This window comes from Oryctolagus cuniculus, chromosome 2 (genome assembly GCF_051225735.1).
Source record: "Oryctolagus cuniculus isolate XC-2025 breed Fujian yellow rabbit chromosome 2, ASM5122573v1, whole genome shotgun sequence".
NCBI lineage: Eukaryota > Metazoa > Chordata > Mammalia > Lagomorpha > Leporidae > Oryctolagus > Oryctolagus cuniculus.
The window spans coordinates 73759199-73784999 of record NC_142868.1 but is presented as its reverse complement, the minus strand read 5'-3'; the positions used below and the strand labels follow the sequence as shown (position 1 = coordinate 73784999).

General features: G+C 37.2%; 1 long non-coding RNA gene across 4 annotated transcripts in view; it reads left to right on the top strand.

The window, feature by feature from the left end:
- LOC149127834 (uncharacterized) overlaps nt 1-25801 on the top strand; it is a 182932-nt gene that overhangs the window by 120180 nt on the left and 36951 nt on the right. The window contains exon 3 of one of the 4 annotated variants that reach the window (XR_016229084.1): nt 16482-16687. The exons of 2 other annotated variants lie outside the window; for them this stretch is intronic. This is a non-coding gene — a long non-coding RNA (uncharacterized LOC149127834). Of the gene's footprint in view, nt 1-14447; nt 14554-16481; nt 16688-25801 lie in introns of those variants that run through there. One more of the 4 variants, XR_016229083.1, reaches the window with a different exon arrangement.

Genomic DNA, 25801 nt, shown 5'->3' with positions numbered 1-25801 from the left:
TCCGTAGCCTTGGAAACTCATGACTGGAGCATAGGGAGATTACTGATGCCATAGACAGGAGTGTCAATTGGTAAAGTCAACAACAGGAGTCACTGTGCACTTACTCCTCATGTAGGATCTCTGTCCTTAATGTGCTGTGCATTGAGATTTAATGCTATAACGAGTACTCAAACAATATATTTCACTTTGTGTTTCTATGGGGGTGCAAACTGTTGAAATCTTTACTTAATGCATACTAAACTGATCCTCTGTTAAAAAAAAAAGAAATTATCAACTCCCAACTTGACTCTCACTGGGATTAAACATGACAATAGGTCTGATCTGATTTCATCATCATTTAAAAAAAAATCATCTATTATTTTTCACTTTATGTTTCTGTGTGGGAGCAAACTGTTGAAATCCTTACTTAATGTATACTAAGCTGATCTTCTGTATATTAAGATAATCGAAAATGAATCTTGATGTGAATGGAAGGGGAGAGGGAGTGGGAAAGGGGAGGGTTGTGGGTGGGAGGGACGGTATGGGGGGGAAGCCATTGTAATCCATAAATCGTACTTTGGAAATTTATATTCATTAAATAAAAGTTTAAAAAAAAAGAAAATAAATTCCTTCTGACTCAAACCAGGCAGATACACGAAGTCCACAGAATTTTTTTTTTTTTTCATTCTTGCCCCTGGTAGAAAAGAAATATCCAAAGAATGTATTAGGATGTAAAATTTATGGCATAGTAGAGAGAAAAAGTTATCTGTTGGTCATATGTGAATATATACACATTTTTGGTAGCTTTGGGATCCGCAAGGAGGGAAGGCCTATACTTCCAGGAATGGAAAGTTCCTACCTCTACTTCTGGGGAACAAAAGTCCTTGTCAAGGTCCCTGCGGGTGCCTAAAGGTCAACCAGTGAGGATCAGACCGGCCTCAACCTTTAACCCCCATGCCCTGAATCTATAAAAGGAGCCCTCCCAATCTCTGACGTGCGACTTCCCCGGCCCCCGCTCTGTTGCTCTGTTGGGACCGGGGAACCTCGCCCGGGAGCGGAACCCCAATAAAAGTCTGTGAATTAATTGATTCGTCTGCCTGGGAAGATTTGTTACGTGCTGGACACCTTGCAATTTTATACTGTGTGCATGTATGTATAAATACATTAAATATATGTAAGATTTTTAATGGTGACAGGGAGAGAGAGGGAGGGGAGGAAGGAGAAAGGGAACAGCATTATATTCTCAGAACTGTATCTATGAACTGTATTGAACTTGTTAAAAACTAAAAAAATTAAAATTGAAAGATTTTAAATATACAAATAAACCATATCATGTGTGTTTACATATTTAACATTTTCATTATTAATCTAATATTATATTAATTATACTCATAATCCACACAATACTATATATAATTCTAGCATATTAGGTATTCTATTAATTGTAAATAAAACTGTTTAATAAAATGATATATTATTAAATAATCTAGTGATAAAATAACCACACATATATACATATATGAATATTTGGTACATATAATTCAAATATGTATTTGCTAGTTTACATCTTCCTGTACACTGATGTACCTATACGTGCACACACTCACACAGCAGAAATGATAGGTCATAAGACATGTGAGGTTCCAAGAGAATGGTGCAGACAGGAGCCGCAGTCGTTGAGGTGAGAATGTATTGAGTACTGAGTGGACTTTAGCTTAGTGATGAGGAATGAAAGTTCCCACCAAATGAAAAGAGTCAGGGAGGACTTTTCCCCCAAAGTGTTGTATATTTATTTATTTTAGAGAGAAAGAGAAAGAGAAAGGGAAAGAGGAAGAGGAAGAGGAAGAGGAAGAGGAAGAGGAAGAGAGAGAGAGAGAGAGAGAGAGTATCTTCCATCTGCTGCTGGTTCACTCCCTAAATGCCTGAAACTTCTGGGGCTGGGCCAGGCTGAAATCAGGATCCAGGAACTCCATCCAGGTCTCCTAAGTACTTGAACCATCACCTGTTGTCCCCAGGAACATTAGCAGGAAGCTAGATGCCTGACACTTTTATATGGGATACTGGTATCCCAAGCAGCGGCTTAACCTGCTTTGTCACAACTCCTGCCTCTGGGAAAATATTCTCAGCAAATTCAGCCCACTTGTTTCTGAGTATTATTCCTGCCAGGAAATATCTCTTTTCAAGGACCCTTTGGGGGTGGTGAATAGGCTAGTTTGGAATACAGAGTTAATTCAGGTGAATAGTGGCAACATTTTGGAGATAACGAGTTACAACTTTTGACCCGTTATTATGTTGACCTTTGACAGTAAGGAGCCATTGGAGGTTTCTCTGTTGGAGACTGATGTGCACAAATTATTTTTGTGAAATAGGATTAGCAGCAGTGAGATGGATGGGTGCCCGGGGTGCAAAAACATGAGGTAGGGCAGCCCTGTAAGAGACTGCAGCCTTAGCTGGGTGAACTGTGCTGAAGGGGCCAGGGGTGATTGTGTGCGGCATCTCCAAAGAGGGTTAGTGTAGCTGATTTTACATTGGTGTTCAGAGTGGGAAGAGTGAGAGATCACACCCCTTTAAATACTCATTTCATTGACAGAAACAGAACAGTTAAGAAGGAAATTTGTTGTGAGGAAAATAAATGATCTGTTTTGCGTGGGCAAAGGAAAGAATCAGGTGAAAATATATTACCTAATTTTAACTTGCTAAGAACTCTCAAAGCTGTCAGAGGCAGGGACGTAAATGCTGGTAAGACACATCATTATTACTAGGTTTTAGGTACCCATGTTCCTCTTTTCCCTATTAATTATGAAATATAGAGAGACTGTGTTCAGATTTTCAGAGAAGCGTGGATTCTCTCAGGCTGTTACTTAGAATTTGCTCCTGTATTTTTCTACTCGGAGCAAACTGTTTCCTTCTTGCTGTGTTCACTCTCTCTGTCTCTCTCTCTTTCCCTCCCTCCCTCCCTCCCTCTTTTCTCCCTCTCTCCATATTTTTTTCTTTTTCCTTTCTCCTCATTATACTCTGGTTTTGAGGTATTTGGGGTTAATCATATTTAGAAGCTGATACTTATTAATATGTGAAAATATGAATTAGGGTCATTTTAGACAAGATTGTCGTCTTGTCTGTGCTGCCAGTCCTGGTTGAGAAATTCCAGCAGCCTCTAGATTGATGAAGTAGCTATTTATAATTTTGGATGAGAGACGCCTCAGCATTTACACCAGATTACATGTTAACTTTTAAAGGGTGGGAGTGGTATTGGGAGGTGCTGTGTAATAAAATATACACCATTTCCTGTGGGTTGCAGAGCTCTTTAAGTTTACTTCTGCTTGTAGACAGATAAAACTGGCTTGAACAAAGATACTCACACATTAAAGGTCATGGCTAATTATGATGTCATATACAAAAGGGGAATATTTTGGCTTTATTTACTAGAATAAAATACCTAGGGAAAAAATATGAAGGTGGGCCTGCATTGTGGTGTAGTGGGTAGTCACTATCTGTGCTGCAGGTGCTGGTTTGTATCCCAGTTGCTCCACTTCCAATCCAGCTCCCTGCCAATGGCCTAGGAAAACCCATGGAGGATGGCTCAAGTGCTTGGACCCCTGCCACCCACATAGGAGAACTGGATGAATTTCCTGCCTTCAGTCTGGTGCAGCCCTGGCTATTGTGGCCATCTAGGAAGTGAACCTGCAAATGGAAGTTCTCTCTCTGTCTCTCCTTCTCTCTGTGTAGCTCTGACTTTCAAATAAATAAATAAATCTTAAAGTAACTCAGATTCATTTTAGTTGCTTCTAACTTTTGCAACAACTTTCTTAATGGGACAAGGAAATTATAAATAAAAAGATTATTTTAATTTAAAGATTCAGATGAACACAAAAATAGTTAGAAATTCTGACTATTGACAATTCCTGTCCTGCATCTTAGAAATATGTAGCAGAGGCAAGAAGGAAAATTTTGGGCAGTGTTGAAGTTTCAAACTTTTCTAAATTTTGTGGAGTTTGTTGAGGTGTAATTTATCGATGGTGACAGATTTCAGGATGTGCTACCCTAAAAGATGGCATCTTGGAATTTGAGAAAACAGCGGAGCAGGAAGGGCATAGTTACCTTCCTCTTGCCAGAAGCAGGCTATAAAATACATTAAATGTTTAAAAGTATCTATCTATCTATGTATTTATTTTTACTTGTTTGAGGGGTGGAGAGACCCAGAGAGAAAGAAAGATACACAGACTGGGCCTGGGCCAAAGGAGCTGGGAATTCGATCCAGGTCTCCTACCTGCGTGCCAGGGACCCAATTACTTGCCATTACCTGTTGCCTCCCAAGGTGTGCATTAGCAAGAATCTGGAGTCAGGAACCAGAGCCAAGTCTCAAACTCAGGCACTCCATTATGGAGTGCAGGCATCCCAAGTTGCACCTTCACCCAGAGAATTCTGTAATCTTTCTCTGAAGTAGGCCGTGAGATAAGGAAGTCTTTATCCACAAATGGAGAGATGCCAGGAAGAATCTGAGATAGCACATTGGTCCCCTCCTGAGCGTTACCTCAGGCCACACACTTTTGTCCTCTAATCACATCTCCACAGCTACCCGCTTCCTCATCAAACTTAGAGTCAATTATGCAGGCTTCCCTTTTTCTTTGACTCTTCACTTCTGAAGACTCAGTGTCCTGTAAAACTTGTGTTAAACGACTTCCTATGCTTTTCCCCTGTTCATCTTGTCTTTTGCTTTGGGGGTCTCAGTCATAAACCTAGCAGTGGGTGACGAAGGAACTCTTTCCCTCTACAGTGGTAAAAGTCTACCTTCTTAAGCGGTTGATAAATGTGTGTAATAATTACCTACAGCCACAATCCAGATAGGGAACATTTCCATTAACTCCCCTCACCCTCATTTCCCATGCCTCTTGGCCCTCGGTCCATTTCCCTGATACCCAGCCCTTGGCAAACACTGATTTGCTTTCTGCTCCTAGTTTTGCCTTTTTCTAGAATAATATATAAATGGCATCACACAGTATGTGGCTCTTTGTGATTGCTTTCTTCCTCTAATACTTTTGATATTTATCCATGTAGTTGATTATCTTAGTACTTTATTTCATTCCATTGCCAAGTAGAATTTATGTATGTTCTAGAATTTGTTCACCAACAGAAATTTTGATTGTACATTCCTCCCAGTTGTTAGCTTTCATTAATAAATCTGTATTATTTATATTCAAATATTTATGTCTACATATGTTTTTGTTTCTATTGGATCAATACTCAGGAGTGTGATTGCCAGGTCTGAAGGTAGCTGTATCTTAAACTTTGTAAGAAACTTAGAAAACTCTTTTCAAAAGTGTTCATAGCATTATTCACTTCTACAAAGTGATTTTTGAGTTTCAGTTCCTTCTCAACCTCATTTAGTGTTTTTGGCATGTTGAAAATGTAATTAATTTTCTGTGCCTTTTTCAAATATTATAAATAGCTTTGTGGGTCCTCTCCAGGTTCAAAATTTCTATAACTCCATTTTCATTATACGTTGAAGAACAGATTAGAGATATACAAAACATTATTTGCTTTCGCTTAGAGATAAGCCATTACTATTCTTATTACAATTTTTGCTTCCTTTCATCACACCAATATATATTGATTACCTGTAGTGTGATAAATACAAATAAGACATGTTTCCTATTTTCCAGGAATTCAAGTTTCTGGAAGAAAGGTGGACCAATAAAAAAAAATACAATACAATGCATTGAATACTAGATCTCAGAGGAGGAATGGCTCATCAGTTTAGTTTAATTGAAAGGCATAGACAGAAAGAGGAAGACTGATTGATTTTCCATGTAAAGGTTAACTTTCCAAATGTCCGTAACAGCTGGGGCTGGGCCGGGTCAAAACCAGGAGTCCAGAACTCCGTCCTGTTCTCTCACAAGGGTGGGAGGGACCCAGGTACTTGAGCCATCACTTGCTGTCTCCCACCAATTACAGCATTCCTGGGAAGCTGCAGCTGGAAACAGAACTGGAACTCAATTCTAGGCACTCTGACTAATGTTCCAAGCAGTGTCTTAATCTCCACGCTAATCTCCAGCCCCTATAAAGTAATTTTGAGTAAAAAGTATCAGGAATATTTACTGTAGAATTTCACAATTTTTCAGTGTGTTCTTTCAAGTTTATCAATTTTGTTAAGGATTGTTTTCAGATTTTTGAAAATTTAAAAGGCATCTTTGTTGACTTATTTATGTACCTCTTTGATTGAAAATCAAGAAGTTGAATAGATTTTCAGGGTTTTCTTTTGAGATCTATGTCTCAAGCCTGCTAACAGTTATCCTTGATGGTTCTCAACTCACCCCCTCCTTAAATTTTGATAAAATTTTGCCTTACAGTTGGTTTATTTTGTATTGGATTACCCTTTAAATACAATATTCATTGTTTTTCAGGTGAAATGTTCTCTTTTTTCTCATTTATACTGTGCTTTGTTCTCCATTGCTAAAATTTTGGGTTGAATTCAGGAAGAGAACTGTAAATTATTCCTATTCAACAGGAGAGAGGATGGTTTTGCAGCTCCACAAAGAGGCCACAGTTGAGAGACCATGGGAAACATTTGATGCATTAAGAATTAGACAACTGTAACATTTTTATCACTTATGATATTTCATTTGGTATTTACAAGATATACCCCAAGGGATCCTCAGCTGTTTTGCCATATGGAAAGTTTATAAATGTTAGAGTTAGGAGCAAGAGCAAAATGTACAAACAAGGAAATTTTAAGGTAGTGTAGGTACTGAAGAGTGGCAGCATTTTCTTTTGTTGAGAGAAACAGCTGCTGCTTTAGGGAAAGATAAGCACACATTATTTTCTTCCTGGCCCCTTTGGGGTTTGGGAAAAATATCAGAGAGAAAGTACTCTTCCAATTATTTTTCCTATCATTTATCCTGTGATAAATAAAAAGAGTTAGCTTATAGAAGCAATTGTGTCAAAAGTGTGTAGTGAAGAATTTTTGCTTATTTATTAGTTAAAATAAAGGAATAAGAAACTCAAAAACAGTTTGTGCCTTCAAATTTATATTTCTCCTTTTTACAATAAATTTGCCATTATCTTTAAAAGTATTTTAAAAGAAAAGAAAAGGTGGGACTAAATTTGTGGAACACAAAACAAGGAATTTATATAAAAACTAAGGCAACTGAGTATTCAATACAAACCCAACTAAAAAGACCAAAATATCAGGTTAAATGTAGGAAAAAATTTCATTTCCAATTTAAGGGCATTGATATAGTATCATTAAACAGGAACATGAGTATGTCTTTTATAACAAGGACGAATGTCCTTGCATGACATAAAAAGATGTTTAACAGAAAATAGTTGCCTTTATTTATACAGGTGCTATCTCTGGGTTTCTGGGGACTTCTTAATGTGACTTATGTAAAGTTATTTTTTTAAACTTTTATTTAATAAATATAAATGTACAAAGTACAGTTTATGGATTACAATGGCTTTTCCCCACCATAACTTCCCTCCCACCCGCAGCCCTCCCATCTCCTGCTCCCTCTCCCATTCCATTCACATCAAGATTCATTTTCAATTATCTTTATATACAGAAGATCAATTTAGTATATATTAAGTAAAGATTTCAACAGTTTGCACCCACACAGAAACACAAAGTGTAAAGTACTGTTTGAGTACTAGTTATAGCATTAATTCATATTGTACAACACATTAAGGACATGGGGAGTAAATACACAGTGACTCCTGTTGTTGACTTAACAAATTGACACTCTTGTTTATGGCGTCAGTATTCACCCGAGGCTCTTGTCATGAGTTGCCAAGGCTATGGAAGCCTTTTGAGTTCGCTGACTCCGATCTTATCTAGACAAGGTCATAGTCAAAGTGGAAGTTCTCTCTCTCCTCCCTTCAGAGAAAGGTACCTCCTTCTTTGATGGCCTGTTCTTTCCACTGGGATGTCACTCACAGAGATCTTTCATTTAGGTGTTTTTTTTTTTTTTTTTTTTTTTTTTTTTTTTTTTTCTAGAGTATCTTGGCTTTCCATGCCTGAAATACTCTCATGGGCTCTTCAGCCAGATCTGAATGCCTTAAGGGCTGATTCTGAGGCCAGAGTGTTGTGTAGGACATCTGCCAGTCTATGGGTCTGCTGTGTATCTCACTTCCCATGTTGGATCATTCTCTCCTTCTTAATTCTATCAGTTAGTATTAGCAAACACTAGTCTTGTTTATGTGATCCCTTTGATTCTTAGACCTATCATTATGATCAATTGTGAACTGAAATTGATCACTTGGACTAGTGAGATGGCATTGGTACATGCCACCTTGATGGGATTGAATTGGAATCTCCTGGTATGTTTCTAACTCTACCATTTGGGGCAAGTCCGAATCAATCTAAATGCCCGTCAACAGTAGACTGGATAAAGAAATTATGGGACATGTACTTTTTGTAAAGTTTTGACAACTACAAAAGTAGTCTTTGGAATTCCACCTAACACTGAGAAGGACTGACCTCTGTTCCTCTTTCAGTAGTGGTTGTGCTTTCTTTTAGTAGTTTGCTTTCATTCAGTTATCTGGATTTTTATATATTTGTACTTTCAGAGTTAGAACTTGAGAACAACCTCTAGTCACTAATATTCACCTAACCCATTATTGATCATTGTGCCAAACAATGGATTTGGAAGTGGGGAGGAAATAGTCTTTGGAAAAAACAGTCTAATGGGAGGATGCTAGCATCTAGAGTTGAAGTTACGACATGCTACTCCATATGGCATCTTAGCATTTGAGAAAAATCCAGAGGCACGAAGTACATTCTGAACTTCCCATATCGTCCCCTAAATCAGTTGATAAAACCTGGAAAAGAGTTTTCTTTCTTTCTTTTTTTTAAGATTTATTTATTTATTTGAAAGTCAAAATTACACAGAGGGAGGAGAGGCAGAGAGAGAGAGAGAGAGAGGGAGAGAGAGAGAGAAGATGTTTTCCATCTGATGGTTCACTCTTCAATTGGCTGCAATGGCCAGTGCTGCGCCGATCTGATGCCTGGAGCAAGGAGCTTCTTCCAGGTCTCCCACATGGGTGCAGGGGCCCAAGGACTTGGGCCATCTTCTACTGCTTTCCCAGGCCATAGTAGAGAGCGGTAGTGGAAGTGGAGCAACAGGGTCTCCAACAGGCGCTCATATGGGTTGCTGGCGCTCCAGGCCAGGGTGTTAACCTGCTGCACCATAGCAACGGCCCCATGGAAAAGAGTTTTCTGACCTTTCCTGAATTAAGTCATGAGACCCTTATGTGAGAGGTGCCCTCCCTATTCCTGGAGTAAAGGAACATCCTTATCTCTGAAGACAGGGACACGAAGAAGAATCTGAGCAAACTGTGTGAGCAAATGGTTCCCCTTGGTTATTTTTTTTATTTTATTTTTTTGACAGGCAGAGTGGACAGAGAGAGAGAGAGAGAGAGAGAGAGAGAGAAAGGTCTTCCTTTTGCCGTTGGTTCGGGGTCTCCCTGTTTCTTTGGTTCTTCATTTCCCAGTGCTTCCATATCACATAAAACATATGTTAAATATATTTGTATGCCTTCTTTCTTTTACTATCTGTTTTATTATAGGGATTTCCCAGCCATGAGCCTGGCAGTGGGTGAAAAAATATTTCTTTCTGTTCTCTGTAGTCTACATGATACCTGCTATGAGGGACGTAGGCAGAGATACACAATTTCCTTAATCCCCCATCCTGACATGGAAAGTCAACTATTTATGACATGCACAAAACTCAGCTCAACAAGAAAAGGCAGTTGATACCTCCATTTTCTCTTTGGTTTATTTTCTCAATGAAAAATACAATATGATTAAATCCTTTTTCCTATATAATCTTTTATCATCTAATGTTTTATCTCATTCCCCTGAGACTTTAAGAGCTGAATTTAATACTGAGAACATTGGTAGAGTAATTTGTATTCCTGTGGGGCCAATAGGAAGCCATTCTTTAGGGCTTTTTTGAGGACAAACATTTATATGTGGGTTCCATGGGTCTTGTGATATAGCCCAGAATCTTTTCTATATTCATAAACATTTACAAATAGCTCGAATTCTTCCATATACAAGCTAATTTAAAGCCACAAATATATATTAACATCTGTTAGTATTGTTTTGTCAGTAAACAAAAAATACTAGTAATGTTGAAATATATTTTTTTGACTATGGGAGTACTTTCCTGGTATATGCTTTCTGTCATATTTATGTGAACAAAAGACACACACGTCAATTGGGTTCAGAAGACAAAATTCTCATTGTTATTCTTTTAGCCTCTTTTACTCTTGCTATTTCTGTTGGGGTGAGGTCTTGAATGAGAGTTTAATGTCTAGTGAAGAATTTCAATTTCAGAACTTTCTTTGGCTTTATACAAATTTCTAGTCAAGTGGAAATTTCACAAGAGAAAAGAAAAAGAACAAACAGAATAGGTTCTATTAGACTTTTAAGTCTGTTTCATGGGACTCAGTAGTTTTAAAATTGAGCACTGTGGCGTAGCGGGTTAACACCCAGGCCTGAAGCACCAGCATCCCATATGGGCACTGGTTCAAGATCCGGCTGCTCCACTTCCGATCCACCTCTCTGCTATGGCTTGGGAAAGCAGTAGAAGATGGCCCAAGTGCTTGGGCCCCTGCACCCCTCGTGGGAAACCCAGAAGAAGCTCCTGGCTCCTGGCTTTGGATTGGCATAGCTCCAGCTGTTGTGGCCAATTGGGGAGTGAACCATTGGATGGAAGATCTCTCTCTCTCTCTCTGTGTAACTCTGACTTTCAAATAAATAAATAAATAAATCTTTAAAAAATTGTCACTTAAAGTTTGGTTCCATTTCTTAATACATTATTTTAGCAAATCTATAGGTACATCTATATGAATAGATCATGTACTCTCTCTGCCTTTGAAACTTTGTACAGTTCATACAGTATTATTTTCATCAATGTATGTAGGTAGAATGTTCACAGGGATAACTAGAGTTTAAGGAGAGAGTTCTTGGGAGGCTTTGTGCCATCTAGACTCTGGTGGCATTTTTCTTTGCTAATGTCGGAAAGAAACACCTCAGAAGGGTCACAGAAAACATATGAAAGTTTTATACAAACCTGCCAGCATTTGACCTTAGAGCTGGTCTAATTGTCAAAGGAGCTGCAGGATATGAAACATTCTCATTAGAATGTCATGGCAACATTACTGAAATTATTAACTATCCAGTGGGATGATAGATGTTATAGGATGCTGATGTCCTTGGCAGAACATATTGCTTAATTATCTCCTTTTAGTATTAGCATGCAGTCACGTTCCTATGATCAAGTACTATTCCAAATGAATATAAAATGAATTTGTAAGGAGAGAATATTTAAATATCTTACCCAATAAAAGAGCAGATTAAATGTCAGTTCTTCATTAGGTATTCTTTAATCAAAGTTCTTTTTATGGTTTTATGATAAATCCTTCCATTTTGGCACTTGAACCAAAGACCCTTAGGTCTAAAAGGAACTATTCTTTCACTTGAACTCAAGGGAAGTTTAATTATTTTTAAAAGTAGAATTTATGGTCTAGTGGGTAGTACTCATGAGTATAATCTAGAAAACTTTTAATTTTAGTGCTGGAATTAATGACACGTCTGATCTTTTGCAAGGCTATAAAGTCATGTGACTTAGTTTCCCCATATGTGAAAAATAGAATCCAATAAAATGTTTGAATATTTATGCTATAGATTTGTAACATTCAGGTGCTATCAAGATTCTTTGCCGTTTATGGTGAACTCTCCTAATTCTGAAAAAACAGTCACTACCTTCAAATAAGTTATTTTGTATACTTGTCTGTTTTCATTAGTTTGATACTTGTCTGTTTTCATTAGTTTGATACTTAAGAAATAGCCTAGAGATGCAGTGGATAGTGGGGTAGAATTTCATCTACCTTTGCAGCTAAACAAACTTCAGTAGCATTTGCTCCTCCAGATGAGCAGTGTATTTCACAGGAAGAAACGTGCAACAGTAGGGAGCTTCAAGGATGTGGGTCCCGGGCAACATCCAGGGTGTCCTAAAGTATTCCTGAATAGCACAGCTCTGCCACAGAATGGGCTGATTCAGGAGGACAATGAAACAAGACTGATGTGGGTATTAATGAGCTCCAAATTAGTTTGCTGTATTTGCTTTTATGATACCAGTTGTGGGAATGCAGAAATAAAGATGGAAAATCAGGAAGGTTGGTTACCAGAAACCAAATCTATGTGTCTATAACTGGAAATTGTATGCTTTCAAAGCTAAAGTAAAGGCTTGCCTTATCTGAAAAGCTTTTATAAATTATAGCCTTTATACCCTTATGTTGGGTTCAAATATGGGAGAAATAGTCAGAGAAAATACTTTTTGTCTGTTAATTTGTGTTGGTTAGAGCTCTTTGTGAACAGTACAACTGCTGTAGTCAGTGTAACTGTTGATGATGACTTAAGACATAGCAATGCTATGATGCAACTATGTATTATCAAGTTCAGTGATTTATGCTCCATTGCATATGTTCATTAAATTTTAATTCTTCTGAAACTAATAACTCACACCAAATAAATCTTTTTTATTTAAGGGCTTTTGATGAATAATTCTTGGTGCACAGGTTTTAGTGTTTTTAAAGATCAGATAAAAATTTGTTAATCTTTACAATTATTATAAGACAAACATGTTATAGAACAAATGCTATGTAATGCATAAAGTAGACAGAAGTGATTAATTGAATTGGAACCCATTTGTATTTGCCTTAAGTTATTTAACTAAATTTTCTTTTTTTTTCAATAGTGTACTACTCACAGATCATATATATAGCAAATGTGGCACTTGAGAAGGTCTCATATGCTTTCTTTGTGAATTAGTTGTACAAAAGATAGGAGCCAGAAGTTATTACCAGTACACTTACAGAGGTTTTGTCCATTGGAATAACTGTATTTGGTATATATTGATGAATCAATATTTACCTTAGGGAGTTGTCTAAGTATTACAAAGGGTTATGTTCCATTCAGGGTATATTTTTGTTATTAATATCTTGACTATTGCAAATGCATTATAAATATGTGTTAAATAAACAAATGAATAATTTGTGTAAAATATAGAAAGTTTTTGCTTATTATATGATGAAAGTCAAAGAGGCAGATATTCAGAATGTTATTTTTAGATTAGAATACAGCCTGAGACCAACCAGGTAAAATATTATAGGAATATATAGGAATAGAAGTTGTGACTATTAGTTAACAAAACAGTGATGAAATATTAGGTTAGATTGAAAGCAGTTCTTATGAAAGATTCCTAGGGCTGGAAGCAGCATGTGACTTAACTTGCAGGGGCCATGACTTGTAGTTTAATCATTAGAAGCTATCCTGACATCAGGGATATAAAGGGCATTATTGAAAGTGTACTAATGTGGCAGATTTTGTTTTCCAAGTAAGCATGATCCCAAGAATGTCTTCCATACACTCTTCTGAAATGTGACAACTATCAAGAAATGGACTATGTATCTCCATTCCCTTCCATATGAGCAGGTTTGGTCCAAACATCTATCAGTAAAATACATCTGATGTGATACTGTGCCAGTTGTTGGTGTAGTCCTTAAATGCCCTTGAAGATTCTGCTTCTTGCTTCTTAGAAGGCAGCTACAGCATTAGAAGCATGACTATTCTGAGATCATCAAGCTGTGAAAAGTCCAAGTCAAGTTGAAACTGAGACAGGTGTGGAAGGGAACAGAGAGAAAGAGAGAGAAAGAGAAAGAGAGAGACCTACCCCAAGGATCACTGCATTTGCAAGAAGCCATCTTAGGTGTATATCTTACATGAACCTTCAGAGGACTCAAGACTGAATGACAGGGCTGGTGAAGTGGTATAATGGGTTAAGCTGCGGCCTGCAGTGCTGGCCTCCCATATGGACACTGGTTTGAGTGTCCTGGCTGCTCCACTTCTGATACCAATCCCTGTTAATGGCCTGAGAAAGCAGCAGAGGATAGCCCAAGTGCTTGGGACCCTGTACCCATGTAGGAGTCCTTGAAGAAGCTCCTAGCTCCTGGCTTCAGCCTGGCCCAACCTGGGGCATAGAGGCCATTTAGGGATTGAACCAGCAGATGGAAGCCCTCTCCTTCTCCCCTGCCCCCTCTTTCTGTAACTCTGCCTTTTAAATAAATAAATAAATAAATCTTAAAAAACAAACAAAAACCAAAAAAGACTGATGCAACTATTTAGAAGACCCTGAACGATAACTATAGACAAAACTTGTCTGTGAAACAAATTAACAGAGTTGTTTTAGGTCACTAACTTTTGGGGCAATTTTTAATGTAAAAATAGTTAACTGGGTTGTTGTCATGGAATTGTGTAAGAAAGTACACTCAAAAAAATAATGTTTCATTCCAGAAAGAGTGTGTTTATGGGGCTGGCATTGTGATGTAGGAGGTTATGCGTCAGCCTGTGGTGCCAGCATCCCATATGTACACTGGTTCATATCCTGGATACTCCACTTCCAATCCAGCTCCCTGCTAATGGCCAGGAAAAGCAGTGGAAGATGACCCAAGTGCGTGGGCTCCAGTTCCTCAAAAAAGCTCCTGGCTCCTGGCTTTGGATTGGCCCAGCTCCAGGGCTATTTTGGGAGTGAGCCAGCAGATGGAAGATTTCTCTCTCTGTCTCCCCCTCTCTCTATCTGTAAGTCTGCTTCTGAAATAAATAAGTAAATCTTTAAAAAATGCAAGAGTGTGTTTACAATTGAGTTTCAAAGAGCATTGAAGATCTTACCTTGCAATATTGGAGTCTTGTCATTTAGACATGATCTGCTACATGCATAGTTCAACTATAAAAGTGATATGGATATCTTATGAAAATCATATTTCCTGCCCATTAAATCATTTAAAGTGATACCCCAAAGTTGTTTTACTTTGTGAAGAATTAAGTCAATTATCTAAAAAATCCTTATTTATGTGATTTTTTTTCTTTTTTTTAGATTTATTTATTTTATTTAAAAGCCAGAGTTACACAAAGAGAGAGAGAGAGAGAGAGAGAGAGAGGTCTTCCATCTGATGGTTCACTCCCCAATTGGCCACAACAGCTGGAGCTGTGCTGATCGGAAGCCAGGAGCCTGGAGCCTCTTCCAGGTCTCCCATGTGGGTGGAGGGGCCCAAGGTGCAGGGTCATCCTTCACTGCTTTTTCAGGCCATAGCAGAGAGGTGGACCAGAAGTGGAGCAGCCGGGTCTTGAACTGGCGCCCATATGGGATGCCAGTGTTCCAGGCCATGGCGTTAACCCAGTGTGCCACAGCGCTGGCCCCGTGTTTTTTTTTTTTTTTTTTTTCCTACCAAAATGTGTACTATAGAACAGTTGTTTAGCGCTTTGTTGCACATGGCATCACCTAGGGAGCTTTTTAAAAAACATTTCCGTTGCTGAGGCTGTTTCTTATAACAATTAAATCAGAAATATAATAAGAAATAAAGATCAAGAAAGAGTATTGTTAGTAATAGTCCACAAGACCGGCACCGCGGCTCACTTGGCTAATCCTCCGCCTGCGGCGCCAGCACCCTGGGTTCTAGTCCCAGTTGGGGCACCGGATTCTGTCCTGGATGCTCCTCTTCCACTCTAGATCTCTGCTGTGGCCCGGGAAGGCAGTGGAGGATGGCCCAAGTCCTTGGGCCCTGCACCCGCATGGGAGACCAGGAAGAAGCTCCTGGCTCCTGGCTTCACATTGGCACAGCGCCGGCTGTAGTGGCCATTTGGGGAGTGAACCAACGGAAGGAAGACCTTTCTCTCTGTCTCTCTGTCTCTCACTAACTCTGCCTGTCAAAAAAAATTAATAATAATCCACAAAGCTTGCTAAGAAGATCTTAAAGGAGACAACTATAATCATATTAGAGAAATGTCTTCATGAAAACAAAAACCCACCGCCATTTTAATTCTTTGGAAGTTTCTGTGTTCTAAGAGATAGTGTTATGTAAAGAATCTGGACTCCTTTTCAACAAAAAACAAGTGGAGTCCATAGTTGCAATGAAAACCATTGGACTAAATGCCTGGGATTTTATTCACTTTACCCTTGTGTCCTATTTTCTATATCTGCAAATGGTGATTAGTGGTATTAGCACCTTGGATACCATGAAGGTCAATGTGTTAATGCTTTTGAGACCCTTTAAACTATTGAATCAAGATATTATTACCTTCATGGAACACATAGAGCACACGCTCCATTAAGGAAGGAGGAATTCAACCAAGTCAACATTTTAAAAGACTTAACTGTTCATGATATTGTAAAGTACTATGGCATCTAATGATTTTAGCATTATCTGTACTGTTTAATGCTTTGTTTTCTCCCTTCACACCCATTGGTTTTTAAAGATTGCCGTGTATTCCATTTAAGATATTTGTTTCTCTCTGTCTCTCTCACTGTCCACTCTGCCTATCAAAAAAAAAAAAAGATATTTGTGAGGGGCTGGCACTGTGGTGTAGTGGGTTAATCTGCTGTCTGCAGCACTGACATCCCATATCAGTGCAAGTTTGTGGCCCTGTTTTTCCACCTCCAATCCAGCTCCCTGCTAATGTGCCGTGGAAAGCAGCAGAAGATGGCCCAAATGCTTAGGCCCCTGAACCCGTGTGGGAGACCTGGAAGAAGCTCCTGGCTCCTGACTTCAGCATGGCTTAACCCTGGCTGTTGTAGCCATTTGGGAGGTGAACCAGTGGATGGAAGATCTCCCTGTCTCTCCTTCTCTCTATAAAGGCTGCCTTTTAAATACATAAATGAATAAACAAATCTTTTTTGGTAAAAAAAAAAAAAGCAATATTTGTTACTTAATTTGTTAACCAAATATTTCTGTGAGCAAATTTTTTTTTTGTTGTGATAATCATTCCTACATATGCATAAACTTTGTTTTAACTGGTGGCAGTTCCTATAACTTGTAAATTACTTTAAGAACTACAATACTTTCTTACTTGTGTGTTAATAAGCTAGAAGAGTTATTTATGTGAGACAGACAAGTTTAATAGCTAAAGATAAAACAGGTAGTATTTTAAGTGTAATTTTCCCTTGGCATTGAATCTCTGTGTTGCATTTTGAAGATTAAAATATGACAATTCATGTTGCAAGAGTAACTAAACCCAATTTAAGTGACATGGTAATTAAAAAATGACATATTTCAGTAATAAAGCAAGTTTGATCTAGACTTTCTTCTATAATGTAATCTTATCTGAGAACTGATCTTTCCTGTTTTACTACACTGATTGATCCATTGCTGAAAGACATGTGTTTTGAAATCCACCATCATTTATGAGTTTTATGTCAAGAGTCTGGTTCCATTTTCTCCCCATAATGATAGCACACTTCAGAGGTCAGATCTGATCAATTCTTCTGTGACAAGAGGAACTATTCTGATTGGCTTTTGACATTGATATTTAAACACTTCTTGATTCTATTGAATGTCACCATTAGCTAAATAATGTTTGCTGGGATCATGATGGAGTAAACTAATACCAGTAGGATATATAAAGTCATAATAGACAGTATCACAAATTAATGAATCATTTTCCTGGAGATGGCAGATATATTGTTAATGTTTGCCAAAGTTTGATTTGAAAACTGATTGGTAGTTGTTCACCATGTTTTTTTTTTAACTTAAAAATATTTTTATAGCATATCTTTTCCAAACAATAGCCAAAATTAAAATTAAGCACAAAATCTCCCCCCCCCAAAAAAAAAAAAACACCTGGGGAAACTCCTTCAGTTTAAGCTACTCCAGGAAAAATTGACCCATAGCACATTACAAAGGTGATCTAAGGCCTGTAGCTGGAATTCAAATTTTCAGTTTTTTTTTTCAATGTAATAAATTGTAGTTTGGGGACATTTTTTCACTTCAGCATGCTCTCAGATCATAGATGAGTAAACTAATATTATAATACTTACAGTTAACTTGCTGTTCTAAAAATAAAACCTCTGAACTGTTGTCTCCATTATTTTAAATTCATTTACATTCATGGAATGTGCTTTTATTCTTTTTAAAAAGCTTTCATAGTGTACCCTTTTTTGTTTCTGAAGAACTTCATATGCTGCATGCTAATGTTGACACTTTTAAGTAACTTTCTAGAATAAAATGGCTTCTAGATATTAAATGCTACATCATTCAGCACTATTCTTTATTAGTGTTTATAAATTAAACTTTTTAAAACTTGCTTCAGTTCTGGGGGCAGTCACCTGTTAATACACAGAGAATACTTACTGTTGTGTCAGTAATCACAAATATCATTAGTATATCAAAGTAATAGCATAGACATAAAATAATATGATTTATGATATCTTAGATTTTAAGATATACAACTAATATTGAACATCATTGATAATATCATAAAGATCAAATATATAATCATTATTAATTTTAACATTTCTAGGACAGAGTAGAATTAGCTGAAATGGACTTGCTACTTTCCATTTAGTGATATATACTTAATCCAGATTTGTATGTTTTCATTTTTTAATACTATATTTCATTCAAATGCTAGTATGTTGTGTTCCTAGTGCCTATTCATTCACCATGTAGCTAGGTAACTTTTGTTTGTAGAATGGATAAGAAAAATGATTCCTTGGTTATTCAAACCATTAAAATATCAACAATATATTTGAATTGAAGCAAGTGATTGGTTAGAAAGTATATGACTGGCCAACATTTGGTATGACAAATAAAAACTTTGTTTTAAATACGCCCCGAGGCATCGGCAATACAAACATCATAAGGCGAAAATAAACAATAAGAAAATGAAAAATCAACATTTGGGAGCACTGAAAACCCATTGCTGTGATCTTGTGATATAGTTCAAACATCATATCTTGTTGACAACTTCCTGAGTATTATTGCAAGCACAGATATAGAGCATTTCTGACCAAACAACCATGACATACACTGTAGATTTACAATGAATGCTATTAAGATAACATGTCTCTTTTTCTCAAGGGGCAGCTGACCATGTGTGTTGTCTCTTCTACTTTATCTTTGAGAATGACAGGACACAATGAGGCCAGCAATGTTGATGGGCATTGATCTGTTTCAGAAATGAATTAACTCAGAGTTTCAAGGACTGAGAAATGACTCTAGGCTTTCCTTTTTAAAAAGATGATATTTCATTTTCTGAGTTCAGAGATAAGAAAAATGTGGAAATTGAGAAAAACAGGCTAAAAAACAAATAATATGCATTAAATCTGAAGGACAATTTTTCCTCTCGTATTATATTTACTAGCTGATAATTCTAGAGTGTAAGCTCATGTTTTCCAGCTAATGAGAGGTGTGACAAAAATATGGATTGTTAATTTGGAAGGTGACTAGGAAATTATCCCTATTGTAATCTTTTTCAATTTTACTCACACCCCCAATATAACTAAGGAAAATATTGCTTTCATAAAATATTGTGGTAAACACAGCACTGGAATTCTAGTCTTATAACTACTTTCAGATGGAGACATAAAAATGATATTTCAAAATGTTAAAAATAATCAATGTGAGGAGAAATTGGACCTTGAGTATTTGACTGTGGTGTTATTACTTCCCCTTGCTGGTGTGTTTCCAATTTTAGCGGTTGTGGGAGAAAGACAAACTGTGCACATGCACATAGTCTCCCAATATTAGCTCCATTTGTTTAGGAGATCTAATGGTTTTTATTTTCAGACTTCATGCCCTTGAGATTCCTTAATAATTTCAAATTCCATCAGAAATGCCTCTACCTCCAAAACCATGTTTAATGATTTGATTTCTTTTGATTTGTAGAGTAACATAGTAAATAAAGTTAACATTTATCTCAAGTACTGCAAAATGCCTTCATTAAGCCAATTACTATGAATAGCGTTGGTGGATAATATTGGGTACTCATGGTCTCCATATATTTTCCCCACTGACATTGCTGGAACTAGAGTGTGAGTGTCTGAAGCAAAGGATTAGTGTGTCCATTTTTGCTGACCCATTCAGATAGAATGGGCCGTGGGAGGGGAGGAGTTGATGAATGAACATAGATTAATCTAAAAAATAGATTATTAAGAAGATATTTAAACCTTAAAAATATGGTGTAATTCTTATAAATACTAAAAGCTACTAAAAGCTGGATATAATAAAAAATTCACTGGAGAATTAAGAAAACATATTTAAAATTAAATGAAAAGAACCAAAATGAGAAAATAATGAGGAAAACAGTGGAAGTAAAATGTATATATATTTATCTGACAGTAAATCTTTTCTTCATTTCAAAAAGCAGGTAATATGTTATTACATTGCTAGATTAAAAGTTCTTAGAGTTTAGCAACTAGCTTTTTTTTAAAACATTGTATACAGTTTGAGACTCATTTATCATTCACTTACATTATGGACATGTTTTATTCAGCATATTATGTAATATTCAGTATATACCTAAATGTCTCATGGACATTATCATCATTCTGATGAAATGCTCTGATAAAATGTTGTCTAAGTACACATACATCTTTTGTTCCTTCCAAATTTTGTTCAGGAAGAAAACTTTATCAAATCTGGATGGACCTACTTCTCAGACGAGGCAGACTTTCTTTGAAATAGAAAGTTAGAGTTTTCCTTTGCAGTGTTCCTTGTGCACATACACATTACTGGGTATTTCACTGACTTCATCAACAGAGGCAGAACTGTGCCTCAGTTCCCATGTCAGAGGCATCTATTTGAACCGGAAATGATTTATCAAAGTCGGGAAGGTGTTAATATGACTGGATTTTCATCACATGCATTTGTTAGGTTCTTGAATGTTAAATAATCACAAGCTGAATCATTGTCCACATTAATGAATTAACGGTCACAATTTGTACTGAAAGTCATCTCTTTACACCTTTGAAAATGAAGTTCATCTTCAGTAATGTGTTTTTTCCATGAAGTACATGAAATCATTGGAATGTTATCAAGAAGATACATGCCTCAAATCAGCATGTAGCAGCATCGCCACAAAGTAGGGATATAATAGCTACAGCATGACACCAGCAAGACACAGCATCCAATTTGTGCACTCCTGAGCTGGCAGGAGATTTGTAGCTCCATATAGCACTTTGTTCAAATAAGCAGTAAACATACATTTACTGTTCCCTGTTTCCAAAGAAACTTCTGCACCTCTTTGCTCTTGTGCAGTTGAAAAGGTTTGGCCCTATTTTGTCACTACCTTGGAAGCCTCACAACCTTCTTTTAGCATGCTGGTTATCCACTTGAATGTTGTTGATTGCTCCCTGAAATTCCTACTCACATTGTACACTGCAATTTGCAGTATTTGGCTAAGGGAGCAATGAATAATGATTGTCAGGGTCATAGGAGCAGGGGAAAGATAACATATTGGCATTTGCTTCCTATAGAAACATCTTAGCAGAGAAATTGTGAGTAACATTAAATATTGCTTGCATGTTGGTTCATGCCTTTTAATATGTCCCTGCTACGAAACATATAATATAGAGTGATTTGTGGCTTCCATCATGAAAACATAATTTGTAATTAACAAATTCATATGACAAGTAGGAATTAACTGAGTAGTTGAAGTGATCATAGTTCACTTACTGCAGTGAGCCAGGGACAAAGGTTAAGGTTCTCTGAGTGAGGCCATGCCCTTCTTGAGGGACCTTAACGTGGTACTTGGAGCAGCCTAGACTCTTTGATTGTGAGTAATTTTAAGTGACAATGGGAGAATTAGGCTTCAGTGCTTCAGTGACTGGGAGTGACATATTCTTAGCCTGCTTAAGTCCTTGTTTGAGGCTGGCTGTTGTCCTCAGTGTAGTCCCTGGTAATCCTACTTTGTGCCCTAGGAACCACTTTTTTTTTGTCTTGGTAACTTAACTTTTCCCAAAGATAGAATCAGTTGTTGCTCCCCATGCAATGAGACTTCCTTCTTAGATATCACCGGAAATAAACAGTCTCTGAGTCCTGGGGTGATGTAAAAAGCTAGGGACCCCAGTGAAACACCTGGTGGTTTATTAAGTGCTCATTTGCAGACCCCACTAGTAAGCCCCCTCCCCCCGCCAGCTTTCTTTAGCATATGTGGAAGAACCTATCTCATCTGAATTTTTTGCAAATCTAGAGTCAAGGAACCTGGGTTATTCAGAAGCAGGTAACGCATAGCAAAAGCTGGTTTGTGAGCAGTCCTTCGATATCATTTCAGGAATACTGAACTTCTTCAGTGAGGGAGGAGGGTGACTGAATGAAGTAGTCCAAGTGGCTAGCTCTGGTCGCTGGAGAGAGGTGTTTTATGAGATAAGAGTGACCCCTTGTCAAGGGAAAATCCATGTTCTTCAATAAGGAAGGAAGTGGGAAGTTGCTAGCAAGCCAGCACCACTTCTTGTGTCTTTCATGTTTCACAGGTCTCTAAGCCTACACTTTGCTCAGGTACAGCACTGGCCTATGCCACCCAGTGCTATTTTCTCACTGATGGGCTCTTCTTTTTATGAGTTGGTAAGGCTCACAATAGTGACCTCCCTGTGTCAAACTACTGCACCGACATTTTATTCATTAGCCTAGAAGTTAGCTCTTGTAATTTGGCCTCTAGACTCCAGGTGGGGTAGTTCACCTTGGGGCATGGCTAGAACTGCATTTTCAGGTAATTGGTTGTCATCTTCATCCTGTATACTCTATTTTACATGTTTATAAATATTGTTCTGAGAAAGATATCCTTGTTTTTATCAGACTATCAATGAGTACCAGTCTAGCTGTCTGATAGATACTATAAAATATTCCAGGTTTGTTTTACAATTTTCCTGATCAAATCTCTGGAATTTTATTGATTAAAATTAGTTACTGGTCAAGGCTAAGTTTACCAAAGACCTGAGATTAAAAAGGGCTGGGGAAGATACCCTCAAAATCCAGTTCCTGGTAAATGAGACTCAAGCCCCTGCTGGGTCTGTGTGTTCAAGATGTCATGACACTGGAATAAAGACTCAACCACTATAGGAGATCTGCTCTGATACTTGCCTGTGAGTTGCTTAGAGGTTAGCAGAATACCATTTTCTTCTGATATCTCAGATGCTGGTAGGCCTTGAGTCCATATGCAGAAAGATTATGAATTTTTGTAATGAGCCAAGCCAGCTGAGAACTTGGTGGGTGGACCTGTTTAGAAGTGTGGTTGGATCCATTATCAGGGTGTTTCAATAGAGTAAACCCTGGGATATGACAGTTAAAATCAGCAGGCCCAGGAAGTACACCATATTTCTTTAAACTGCAGCCTGTGGTGCAAAAATAAAAATGAGAATGAATTAGTCTTTGGGGGACCAATCTCTAAGTTGAAAGGCAATAGAAATTACAGCAAGTAGCAACTTTCTAAATTATTTTCTTACGCTTCATGCTGTTCTAAAGTCTATATTTTTAGTGCTTCCACCTACTAACTTCATTCTCTTTCCTGCTATCTCTAATACATCTCCAGTGATATATTTTCAGTGAGAATTCAATTACCTTGAGAGGCAAATGTGCTAAATGGCAGTTTGAGGATTATTTTTTCCCCCAGAGTTGATTGTAAAGCCAACTCATGATCCTAGCTCTGGTTCGTCAGGAGAATCACTGTCAACAAGCTGTTAAAAATGAAACCCAATAATGAGGGAGAATAGATGACACATCAGGCAAATCTCCTTGTTCTCACCGATTGCCTCATTTAATTGGCACTGTTTTATTGAATTTTTAATAGAATGGAATGAGATTTTAATGTAATCTCATTGAATTTAGACCTAATTCAATATATTAATTTATTATGAATCTTTCCCCGTTAATTTGTTTTGTATGAATTATGCAATGGAAAGTTTCCCAAATTGCCAGTTATTTGTAAACTTTGAAAATTTCTCTCCTAAGGAAGTTTGTTACTTGTAATAATGTAAAAAACTGAGTGAAACCAGTCAGTAGTATCTTGCCTATTATTGCCCTAGTTAAGGTACTGTGAGTTGTTAACAAAATGCAGGCTTATATTTGGTAAATTTCCATGAACTTGGGGACTGAGCCTTAGTTGTGTTAACCCTTTCATGTGATGGAATGATGGCAGTAACATATAGTCCTGTGAGATGTCAGGCAATTGAAGAAAGCAGTGTTTTTTTTTAATTTAATGGTATGATCTGAAATGGGCCTCATTAAAAATCATATTTAATCTCAGTCATTCAGTACAAGTTGCAGTTTTGCTTTAGGGAAAATTGTACAGGTTTCCCTGAAAAAAATGCTGACTGTATATTTGTCTATTAGTTATATCTTGATTGTTTTGTTCCAATGAATTTAGGGAATTAGCATCAGACTTCTTAGAACAATTAATGAGTGACAAAGGTATAAAATTTCTACTATTTTAATAAGGATAAATCAGGATATTTCAGGTTGAACTAAGAGATAATGGTGAAATCAGGATATTTCAGGTTGCTCAGAGAAAATGTACTAAAAAATTATCTGGTGACAGTGGAATCCATGAAGATAAGAGTTTTAAGTAAAATGCACAATGGTTTGTATATTCATAGTTTTCTAAAGGATCTATTGATAAAGACCTCTTAAGTGACAAAGTGATATATGGTCAGTTTTGGAATATTAGAAGATAAGCCTAGATAAATCAATAAAAATCAGCTAGAGAAAAATCACTTTATATTTTGTTCATAAATTAGGCACATCATATTCATGAGTTCTGTATCCATAGATTCAATCAACCACAACTAAGAATTTTTACCTATCAGAGTACTGCAAAAACAAACCACAATATATCATTTCACCCCAGTTAGAATAGCTACTATTAATAAGACAGAAAACAGCAAATACTTGACAGAATAGTTGAGACAAGGGAATTCTTATACAAGGGTACATCAAAAAGTTTCTATAACACAGAATTAAAAGTTCAGTTTATGTTGGGGCAAAAAAATTTTGAAATCCATGTATAGCTATTTAATAAAACACATTTTCCATGACTTTTGAAGGACTCATCATGAATTTCACATTTTTTTAAAGTTTCTTTTTAATTTATTTGTGAAAGAGTACAGAAGAGAGAGAGAGAGAGAGATCATTCATCTGCTGGGTTCATTTTCCAACTTCCCACATCAGGCAGGGCTGGATAAGGCCAACACCAGAAGCCTGGGTCTCCTTTGTGAGTGGCAGGGACACAAATACTTGGACCATCATTTGCTTTCACCCAGAGAACACATCAGCAGGAAACTGGATTAAAGCAGAGGTGGGACTCAATCTCAAACTTTCCAATATGTGATCCCAAGTGGCAGTTTAACCTGCTGTGGCACAATGCCCACCCCTGAACTATTTTTACACCAAAATAACTTATCTTAAATTTTTTTATTATGGGTGTTTTGAAGTGCAGTATTGGTGTACTGTTAGTATAGTGGATGTTTCTCAAAAAACTAAAAATAGATCTACCATATGATCCATGGAACCCCTATCACCCTTGCTGGGTATGTATACAGAGGAAGTGAAATCAGTTTATCAAGGAGATACCTGCACTCCCATGTTTATCTCACTTTTAACAATAGCCAAGATATGGAATCAACCTATGTGTCCATCATTGGATGAATGAATATAGAAAAGGTAATGTAGATACACTATGGGATGTTACTGAGCCATGAAGTAGAATGAAATCCTTCATTTGCAGCAAGATGGATGTGGTTGAAGAAAATTGTGTTCAGTGAAATAAGCCGTGTACAAAAAGACAAATAGTGTCTCCTCTGTGGAAATTAAATTTAAAGAACGGATCTAAATGTAGAAGTGTGATTTTTAGAGGCTGGCAAGGATAGGGTGACGAAGAAAAGAGGGATGCTGGATAAAATACACCAAAACACAGTCAGTTGGGAGGAGTATGTTCTGGTGTTCCAAGGCACAGTGGAGTGACTAGAGTTCACAATAATCTGTCATATATTTTGCGAAG